Genomic DNA, 8720 nt, shown 5'->3' on the forward strand with positions numbered 1-8720 from the left:
CAACACACAACGTTCCATTTTTGCCCTTAGTACCATATCACTTATTACATACCTCAAATTCAAAAACAAAAAAATAAAAAAATCTAACTATTAGACATAATTTTTGCCACAACCCTCCTCTCCCTCTGAGCCCACGAAAAACTGTTTTCCTCACTGACCATTGGCCCAAAGCTAGAGAGAGAAACTAGAGAGAGAGAGGGAAAACAAATGTCTCTGTTTCCATATTTGATCCACAAGCTTTGATTTTTCTATACAGATTTGTTTGGTTACTCAGAAAACTCTAATGGGTCTGTCTCAATTCATCCAATCCATTGATTGGCAACAAAAATCGTATCCAGAATATGAAGATTTCGTAGTTCTTCCATTGTTTGCTCTATTCTTTCCATAGGTTCGTTTATTTCTCGACAGTTTTATATTCAAAGTACTATATATATATATAAGTTGTATAATCACATATGATTCGAATTAGGTCTTTGATTGTATCGCCGCGTTTGAAATTTAGATTTTTCCACACACAAAAAAAGCTAAAAGATTAAATTTTGGGTTTCAAATATATAGTTGTGAATGTTTTTTTAATATGGGTCAATCTTCATAGCATTTGCTCTGTTCTTTCCGACAGTGGTGGCTAGGGTTAGGATTGAATGTGTATAGGGTTAGGATTTGAATGTATATTCAACTAAAGTGTGTAATCAGTTGTGGTCATGTTGGTCATTTTAAGTAAGGTCATTATTGTAATAAAAAATAATTAATTAACAGTGTCACTTGAGATCAAATATGATGTGTAAATAGAGGCACCCTGGTTATATCATTTATTTATATTTTTACATATATATTTTTTTAAAATATTAAACAAAATCAAAAAAAATTAATTTTTAATCTACCACCCAAAACAATCCAAATAAACTAAGATAATCCTACTAGCCTCATGTGCCAACATAATGATTGGCTGGCCTTAAGAAAAATCAAACTGGAGACTCGAGACTTATCAACCCCTTTGGTCTTTGTCGCTTATCCAACCATTAGAGCATCTCCAATCGTTTATTAAATTTTTCACCAAATTTAAGTTAAGAAAGACCCATTTTCTCATTTTGATACAGACTGCTCCAATGGTGGGCATCAAAACAGGGGTCGATCGGTAAAGGATATATATATATATATATATATTTTTTTACCTCTTTGAACCTTTTGACCTGTTTGAACCAAAATTTTTGCAACGGAACCGGTTGACCGGTTGGTCAATTGGGCGAGCAACCGGCTGGTTGATCGATTCAGCTCTTTCAACGGTTAGGAACAGTAATTTGGTAAAATCTGCAGCTTATTCTCAGTTTAATAATTTTTTTGTTGAATTCTCATTTTAATATCAATTTGGTGAAACGATTGGAGCACCAAAAAGTACTTTTTTTCACCAAAATTTAAATTTGATGCTAAGTTTAGTTCACCGTTGGAGATGATTTTAGTAGAAGGGTTAGAATTTGCCATAAAAAAGGAACGGAATAATGAGGCAGGGGTATTGAGTAATTATTCAGTAATTTTAAAATATAAATATATAATATTTTATAATATTATAATTAATGAAAAAAATAAAAAAATAAAAATTATATTAAGTAATTAATTAATTTTAAAAATATATTAAATAATGATTAATTAAGAAATATAAGTCGGTAATATTTTGAAAATATTAATCACCATGCTTGGTTTCCCTTTTCAAAAAATATTTTTCAGAAAATTCTATTTTCTTATTTTTCGTATTTTTTTGTTTTTATTGATTTTTTAAAAATATTTTAAGCAATTTTTTTATTTTAGGCATACCTAACTTAGATGTATCTAAAAAGTAAAAAATTTGTGAAGAAAACCTTTTAAAAATTCACTAAATACCCAAAATACAAAAAAATACGAGAATTCAATATATTTTTTTTGTATTTTATGTATTTATTAATTTTTTAAAATATTTTTTCATAATTTTTTTACTTTTTAGATACATCTAAATAAGATGCATGTGAAAAATAAAAAAAAATATTTAAAATTTAAAAAATACCCACTAAAAACAGAAAAAAATAAAAATTAAAAAATTTAATTTTCAAAAAAACTTAATTCAAAAAATTCAAACTAAACGCACTGAATAATTCTCCGAAGGGTATAACATGCATTTTTATTCCGCCAAGCTGAAACTCGCGCCTCAATCTCTCTCTCTCTCTCTCTGGCGCAGCCCTCAAACTCCCGTAGGTTTCTCTCTCTACTCTCATTTCCAGCTTTTGATTTTTAGGGTTTATCTATCTGGGTTTACTTTATAAATCGCATTTCTTCGATATTCACTCAAATTTTTTTGTTGTCGTTGTTGTTGGGGTGGTAGTCTCTGTAGATCAACTCTCCAAAGCAGAAATAATTGGCCATGAGGTAATTCTTTTTATGTTTAGTTTTGATTCTGACTTGCTGTTATGTATTTGATTGAACTCAATCTGGATTTTTTTTATTTTTATTTTTGTGGTTCGTTGCTTGCTTAATTTCAGTACATATATGTTTGTGTATGTTATGTACCTATAAGTATAATGTATGTATGCTATCTGTGTGGCTTTAAATATGCAATGAATGTGTAGTTTTGTTTATTGAAATGTTTGTTCTTTGTCCAGCTTTGACTGGGTGTATGTATCTAATTTAAACCTTATATACAAGTGTCCTGTTTCCACAAATCTAGTTGTTGAAGGATAATGAGGCTTAATAGCTGAGAATAATGACTTATGGATCTCATTGATGTATGTGATAATGGCTTGTATGTTGCGCATCGCCTGAGCTCTTTTTTATGGATGAAAATTATTCGTGTTGGGGGTAGACATTTTGGGTTGGGGAGGAGGGGATGGTTGCACGAGGGCAGGGAGGCGGAGGAGGGTCCGGGGAGGGGGATGGCAGTGGGGGTGGTGAGGGTTAGGGTTTCAGATTGGAGATATGGGAGTATTTTGGTATTATTTGAATATGAATGGCGTGAATTGAGGAAATAACTAGAAAATTCAAATTGACTGTGTTTACTGAGTAAATGGTGTGTATATAGTGTTACCCAAAATATAAGCGGAAAGAGTTCAATAGAAGCTCCTTGTTATTTGCAAAATGAAATTTAACTAAAATTACAAAAAGAAACATTTATATCTGATTGATTTCAATAGTAGCCCTCTCATAGAAAGTTTGTCAAACATCCTTCTTACTGTCTTCTTTACAGCTTTCATATGAAATTTCAAACTCTGAGCAAGCACTTGCTTTGGGACTCTACCACCTTGGCGCACGTCATCCAGTCCTATGCCCAAACCAAACAGTTTAGCAAAGGCAAACAACTCCACACTCAATTAATCTGCATTGGGTACCCACTATGCACCTTCCTCACCAACCACCTTCTGACTCTTTATGCCAAATGTGGTCAACTCGACCACTCTGCTCAACTATTTGACAAAATGCCTCATAGAAACTTGGTTTCTTGGACAACAATGATTTCTGGGTTTTCACAGAATATGAAGTTTTTGGAAGCCATAAGAATATTTTGTCAAATGCGAATGGCTAGCGAAACTCCAACACAGTTTGCATTTTCAAGTGTCATTCAGGCATCTGCATCTCTTGGGTCAAGTGAGTTGGGGAGGCAAATGCATTGTCTTGCTTTAAAATGTGGGTTTGGTTATGAATTATTTGTGGGTAGTAATTTAGCTGATATGTACTCGAAGTGTGGCACGATAGTTGATGCCTGTAAGGTCTTTGAGGAGATGCCTTATAAGGATGAGGTGTCGTGGACTGCTATGATAGATGGTTTTGCAAAAAATGGAGATTTTGAAGAAGCTCTGTTAGCTTTTAAGAGGATGATGTTTGAAGATGTAGTTATTGATCAGCATCTACTTTGTAGCACATTAGGCGCTTGTGGGGCTCTAAAGGCCTTTAATTTTGGAAAATCTATTCATTCAAGTGTAGTGAAGTTAGGGCTTGAGTTGGACCTTGTTGTGGGCAATGCCCTAATAGATATGTATTCAAAAGTGGGAGATATGGAAAGTGCTTCAAATGTGTTTGCTATTGGCTTTGAAGGTAGAAATGTTGTGTCTTATTCTTCTTTGATTGATGGGTATGTCAAGAAGGATCAAATCGAGAAGGCTTTGGACGTTTATCTCGAGTTGCAGAGGCAGGGGATTAAGCCCAATGGGTTCACTTTCTCTAGCTTGATAAAGGCCTGTGCTGATCAAGCTGCACTTGAACAAGGGAACCAACTTCATGCCCAAGTAGTTAAATTCAACTTTGACAGAGACCCATTTGTTTCTTCAGCTCTCATTGATATGTATGGAAAATGTGGTCTGCTTGATCATTCAATCCAAGTGTTTGAGGAGATTGAATACCCAACTGAGTTTGCATGGAATTTGCTAGTGAATGTATTTGCTCAACATGGCTGGGGAAAAGATTCCATGAAAACTTTTGACAAGATGATTGTAAATGGAGTGAAACCAAATGCTATAACATTCATCAGTCTTTTAAACGGGTGTAGTCATGCAGGATTGGTAGAGGAAGGATTAAATTACTTTCATTCCATGGAAAAGATATATGGAATAACTCCTAGGTCAGAACATTACTCTTGTGTTATTGATTTGCTTGGGCGTGCTGGAAAGCTTAAAGAAGTTGAAGAATTTATCAATAGCATGCCATTTGAGCCAAATGCTTTTGGATGGTGTTCTTATCTTGGGGCTTGCAAGTTGCATGGTGACAAGGAGAGGGGCAAACTGGCAGCAGAACAATTGATGAGACTTGAACCTGAGAACAGTGGTGCTCATGTTTTGCTCTCAAATATTTATGCAAAGGAACAACAATGGGATGACGTAAGGAGTGTCAGGAAGATGATGAGGGATGGCAATGTGAAGAAATCGCCTGGTTATAGTTGGGTAGACATCGGTAACAAAACCCATGTTTTTGGAGTTGAGGATTGGTCTCATCCTAAAAAGAAAGAAATATATGAGAAACTTGATAGTCTTCTTGATCAGATCAAGAAAGCTGGATATGTTGCTTTCACAGATTCTATCCCACTTGACATGGATAATAACATGAAGGAGAAGGTTCTTCATCGTCACAGTGAGAGGATAGCTATTGCATTTGCACTAATAAGCATGCCTGTTGGGAAGCCGATCATTGTGAAGAAAAATTTGAGGGTATGTGTGGACTGCCATTCTGCAATTAAGTTTATCTCCAAAGTTGTTGGGAGAAAGATAATTGTCAGGGACAATAGTAGATTTCACCATTTCGAGGATGGGTTGTGTTCTTGTGGGGATTATTGGTAAGATTTTGAAGGCTGGTAGAGGATCCATCACCACCCCTGCCATCCCCCAACCCAACTCCCTTCATTGCCCTTCCCCCACCCTAAACCCTAAACCTCTCTAGCGTCTCCCCTCCCCTTCCTCGGCTCTCCCCTGCCCTCTGCAACCATTCCCTTTACAATCCCAAACTTTTATGTTTATTATCAGCCAAACATCGTGCTCCTAGAGGAATATTTCTTGTACTAGGTGAGACATTTTTGTTTTTCTTTCTGCTCGATTGGCATTTCTTTGTTTGTTTCTGTTAATGTTTTGGTAGAACATGCGATTAAGAATATACATGCTGTTCTTTTGAGGTTATGCCTATCGACAAAGTCCTCCCACCTCCATTTTTCAATTTCTAATAGGTTCGTTTATCATGATCAGTGGTTTGGTATGGACTCCTATCATCTTGATCAATATATATTTTTTATCATATGCATATGACGTTGTTGCATTGGAACCTTTTTATCGTGGATTGATTTTGTTTTGTTCTAATTGTGTCATATAATTCTTGTGCATCGTTTTTGGTTTACAGTAAGCTACAAAGTGACGCTGTAAGGGAAGCCATCTCCCAGATTGTTGGAGATGCAAAGGAAAAAAAGCGTAACTTTGTGGGGACCATTGAACTCCAAATTGGTTTGAAGAACTACGATCCCCAAAAAGATAAGCGTTTTAGTGGCTCTGTGAAATTTCCACACATTCCTCATCCTAAGATGAAGGTCTGCATGCTTGGTGATGCTCAGCACGTAGAAGAGGTAAATTGAACCCCTTGATTACAAGTTCAGTGAGAAAGCATAAGTAAAATTTCTAATTTCAGTTGAATTTTGTTTCTTCTCATTCTCTCTTTTAGTTATATATCACGATGTTTTTCTATTGCAATCAATTTTATAAAAAATTCTGTGTATTCAATGGATTCATGTTGCTATTGCCTATGTGTTCTTGTGAAACTAAACTATTTATATTCATCAGGAATTCATATTGAGTTGTGCCTATTTTTTTTGGTTGCATGTAATCTTCTATATGCTTTTAATTTCACATATTAGCTACTGCGGGCTATAAGTATAATGGCATACAACCTTTTCTAGTTTTGGTTTTTGGGGGAGGGTTCATATTTTAACTTATAGTGGTACACAAGATTCATATATAATGTTCTTCATGCTTATTTTCTGACTTTCTTTTCCCTTAATAATTGCAATATACGAACCCATTATAAGATGGTAAATCCCTGCATTGCATGAGCTTCTTCGCTTAATGCTACATTTAATTTTTCATTACAGGCGGAGAAGATAGGATTTGACTATATGGACGTGGAAGGACTGAAGAAGCAACAAGAACAAGAAACTGGTCAAGAAGCTTGCCAAAAAGTACCATGCCTTTCTAGCATCTGAGGCTGTCATCAAGCAGATCCCTCGTCTCTTGGGCCCTGGTCTAAACAAGGCAGGCAAGTGCTTAATTTTATTACAACCCTCCTAGTTGTATCTGTAAACTTTGAGATCTTTTAGCCATTTTTGGATTAACTCATATGCCTGTTTAGAAGTAGGGAATGTGGTCATGATTAGAGAGGTCTATCGTTTATCATGTTAGCCCTCTTTGATATGCCAATGCAGGAAAGTTTCCAACATTGGTGACTCATCAGGAATCCCTCGAGTCAAAAGTTAATGAAACAAAAGCAACAGTGAAGTTTCAACTTAAGAAGGTTCTGTGCATGGGTGTTGCTGTGGGAAACTGTGGTATGGAGGACAAGCAGATCTTCCAGAATGTTCAAATGAGCGTAAACTTTCTTGTTTCATTGCTGAAGAAGAATTGGCAAAATGTAAGTTCAACTGCCCTCAACCTTTAGTGAGGTTTCAATATTTGGGATTTCAGCTGGATTAGAATACTCTCTATGTACAGCAGTTAAGGTTGTTACTTGCAATTATATGTTTTCGCTACTATTATCTAAAATGGTCTTCTTATCTTTTTATATCCATGTTTCTTCCATAATATTCGATGCTCTATTTACATTCAGGGTTGTTACTTCCAATTATATGTTTTCACCAGTTCTATCTAAATGGTCTTTTATATATCTGTGTTTTTGCCATAATATTTGATGCTGAATTGCCCAATTGGCCAAGTGGTTGATTTTGGGAAGAGTTTTCAAGTTGAGAAGAACAACGATAAAAAAACATGGTTATGATTTGCATTTGAAGCTCTGCTTTATGCATTTATGGCTATGGAAGTCCTCCATTGGCTAAGCTATACTTTTTGTATTGCCTTGGAACAATGTCTAGAGTGTTGAATGTAGTTCACAACACACATGGTTCTATTTTTATTAATAGATAGACTCCTTCACATGAATTAATTGAGGAGTTGTACGTGTCTAAGAATGGGACCAATGAACGGTTGTGTTTAGGATCACTGAACTAGAAACAGTTTTAACCCGGAATTTAAGTGGATAACCTTGCCTGTTAAGTGAACTTGCTTTCGGGAATCTACTTCACTAGAAATGGAACTAACTCTAAAATTTTTATGTCCTGATTTTTAACTGCTTCATTTACAGTTTCGGTACCTATTTGTTATAATGTCTCCTGTTGCTCATCATTCATCAGTGCATAGAGTTTATTATGATTTTGAACTCTACTCATTTCTCGTATATGCTTTGTGTTACATATATATCTATGGCAATTCTGTGATCATTTTTTTTTATTATATTTTGAGTGGTTATTCATTAGTTGTGCTTTGTTGTCTGCAAATCAGGTGAGGTGCTTGTACCTGAAGAGTACGATGGGAAGGCCAGTCTGCGTCTTTTAAGAGGTTCTTGTACTTTGTGGGATTAGCTGTGTAGTACTAGTGAGTGGTAATGCATCCAGGCATACATTAGAGTTTTTGGGAGATCTTCAGATTGCCGTTTTTGTTTTGTTTATGTGTTTTTTTGGATAGCTTTGTTTGAACTTTAAGTCAATTCTGTGGCTTAAATTTTGATTGGGCTTATCTTGCTGGTTGAGAAAGACAAAGGTAGTGTTTGATAGAGTTTTAGAATTATGATTTGAGAATAAAGTTGTATTTTGAGTTTGTAAGTTTTGGAATTATGATTTGCGCGTGGAAAATTTATTTGGTTATGAGTTTTGAAAAGAGTTTTAAATTGAGTGATGTGACATGATATTTGATACAAAAATTTATAACTTATAATCAGACATAATTCAAAATTCTAGTATTCAAAATTCATAAAATTTTTAAAAAAAATTTCACAAATATTTTTTTTTGTAATATAAAAATAATAGGTGCAAAAAAAAAAAAAAAAAACGAACAAAGTTTCGGTCAACTGGCCGGACGATCGATAGGACGACCAGTTAGCTCAAATTTTCTGGCCTTGGAAAGAGTTTTTAAAAGTGGATGTGAAATTAATTTTTAAAAATGCTAAACAAGTATTATACTCAA

General features: G+C 34.8%; 1 pseudogene across 1 annotated transcript; it reads left to right on the forward strand.

The window, feature by feature from the left end:
- The first annotated feature begins 2262 nt into the window (after nt 1-2262).
- Nucleotides 2263-8414, forward strand: LOC114288416 (large ribosomal subunit protein uL1-like; annotated as a pseudogene). The gene is made up of 5 exons (XR_014363783.1): nt 2263-2394; nt 5839-6058; nt 6581-6744; nt 6911-7116; nt 8040-8414. The product of XR_014363783.1 is annotated as a large ribosomal subunit protein uL1-like (transcript).
- Nucleotides 8415-8720: the final 306 nt, after the last annotated feature.

Source organism: Camellia sinensis, chromosome 3 (genome assembly GCF_055761805.1).
Source record: "Camellia sinensis isolate YWXY chromosome 3, ASM5576180v1, whole genome shotgun sequence".
Classification (NCBI taxonomy): Eukaryota; Viridiplantae; Streptophyta; class Magnoliopsida; order Ericales; family Theaceae; genus Camellia; species Camellia sinensis.